Source organism: Tupaia chinensis, unplaced genomic scaffold (genome assembly GCF_000334495.1).
Source record: "Tupaia chinensis unplaced genomic scaffold, TupChi_1.0 Scaffold000215_1, whole genome shotgun sequence".
Lineage (NCBI taxonomy): Eukaryota > Metazoa > Chordata > Mammalia > Scandentia > Tupaiidae > Tupaia > Tupaia belangeri.
Window position 1 is genome coordinate 2,031,784 of NW_006159690.1, and position 1,804 is coordinate 2,033,587.

At 44.5% G+C, this 1,804-nt stretch overlaps 1 pseudogene; it reads left to right on the forward strand.

The window, feature by feature from the left end:
* Positions 1 to 1,077: 1,077 nt before the first annotated feature.
* Positions 1,078 to 1,329, forward strand: LOC114007673 (cytochrome c oxidase subunit 6B1-like; annotated as a pseudogene).
* The last annotated feature ends 475 nt before the right edge of the window (positions 1,330 to 1,804 follow it).

The following is a 1,804-nucleotide window of genomic DNA, read 5'->3' on the forward strand; positions in this document are numbered from 1 at the left end:
GGAGAAAGGCAGGAGCAGGGGAGACATAAGGGAGAAAAAAAAGTAGCTCATGAAATCAGTTAATGAGGACATGAAAAAAGTAAAAGGTTCCTAATCGTCGAGAGCCGCATAATTCAAGAACACACAAGGTAAGCCCATCCATAAGGTCCAAGGATTGACAAAGAGAACAACCAGAAAGCAGCCATAACTAAACCAATATATTTTGGAGAAATGCGATTAGAAAGGAAAAAGGACTGATCAATTGGTAGCAAGAAACCTCAGTAGACTCAAGGTTCTTTGCTTTATGATGAGAAAGGCATGATATGTCTTACGGTGTAAGGGAAAGGGTCATAAAAAGGATTAGGCTGAAGATGTTAGATAGGAAAGGGAAACGCTGGGGGACCAGCAGGTGGTGTGGTAGCTGGGGACTGGATCCCACATAGCCGACTCCATTATTTAAGTCCCAAACCTGGTGCCTTGAAAGGCACACCAGGCTCCTGTGCATGCATATCCAGAATCCCAAGAGGAGAATGGAGGAAAAGGGATTGAAGGGATTACAGCATGGTTACCTCCCCTGGAGAGTGACTTCTCATTTTCTCTCTCTCTCTCCCCCATAAGCACCCGTATCCTATAGCAAAAATCTAAAACAAACAAACAAACAACAACAAAAAACATGGAAAACTGTGAGATCAAGGTTCTGAGGGAGGTGGCAAGGTATGGATTTCAAAGTACAGTAAAAGGTAAGCTTTAGGGACAAGAGACCTTTCAGGCTCAAAGGAAAGATGACTGAACGGCATACTGAGAAATTAGTGTGCCGAGGCTAAAATGAAGGACTCATTAGACTCACATTTTTCAGTGAAACATGAGGTAGGGAAACAAAACAGTATATAAGAGAAATAATTAAGAGTAAACCTCATCTTAAATGAGAAGACATTTATGAAAGGTCAACTCTGGACTGTTCTAGTCTCCCTCTAATACCACTCTGCAGGACAGCAGCAAGAAGTAGGTTAGATATTCCGCATTAAGAATTAGTAAGATGGGGCTAAGGGTCACACTGAGCTGCAAGCTGCTGCAGGGGCGTCTTTAGGAATCACCACCATGGCAGATGACATCAAGACCAAAATCGAGAACTACACGACTGCCCCTTTGGACAGTCGCTTCCGCAACCAGACCAGGAACTCCTGGCAGAACTACCTGGACTTTCACCGCTGCAAGAAGGCAACGACTGCTAAAGGGAGTGACGTCTCTGTGCGAATGGAACCGGCACATGTACAAGTCCCTCTGTCCCATATCCTAGATTTCAACCCGAGATGACTGCTGGCAGAAGGCATATTTCCTAGGAAGACCTGAACTGGCTTCACCCACCTCTCCTTGGCCCTTCATCCTTCTCCCAGGTGGAAAAGTGGGACCTGGGTACATTGTGATCCCTCCCCTGGAATCTTGAATTATGATTTAACTAATAATAAAAGGTCACTGGAAAAAAAAAATTAGTAAGATGGGGGTCGGCAGGTGGCGTGGTGGTTAAGGGCGCTGGATTACCACATGGCTGACCACAAGTCCTGGACCTGGCGGCCTGCTTTCTCACTTTCTGTCTCTCTCTTTCTCTCTGTCTCTCTCTGGTCAAATTAAGATAAATAAATAGATAGATAGGTGGATAAATAGATAAATAAAATTAAGTTTAAAAAAATTAGTAAGATGAGGACCAGCAGGTGGCATGGTGGTTAAGGCGCTGGACACTCCCATATGGCCAACCACGGTTCAAATCCCAGACCTGGTAGCTTGCATTCTCATTTTCCCTGTCTCTCTTTCTCAACTGCTCAGAATT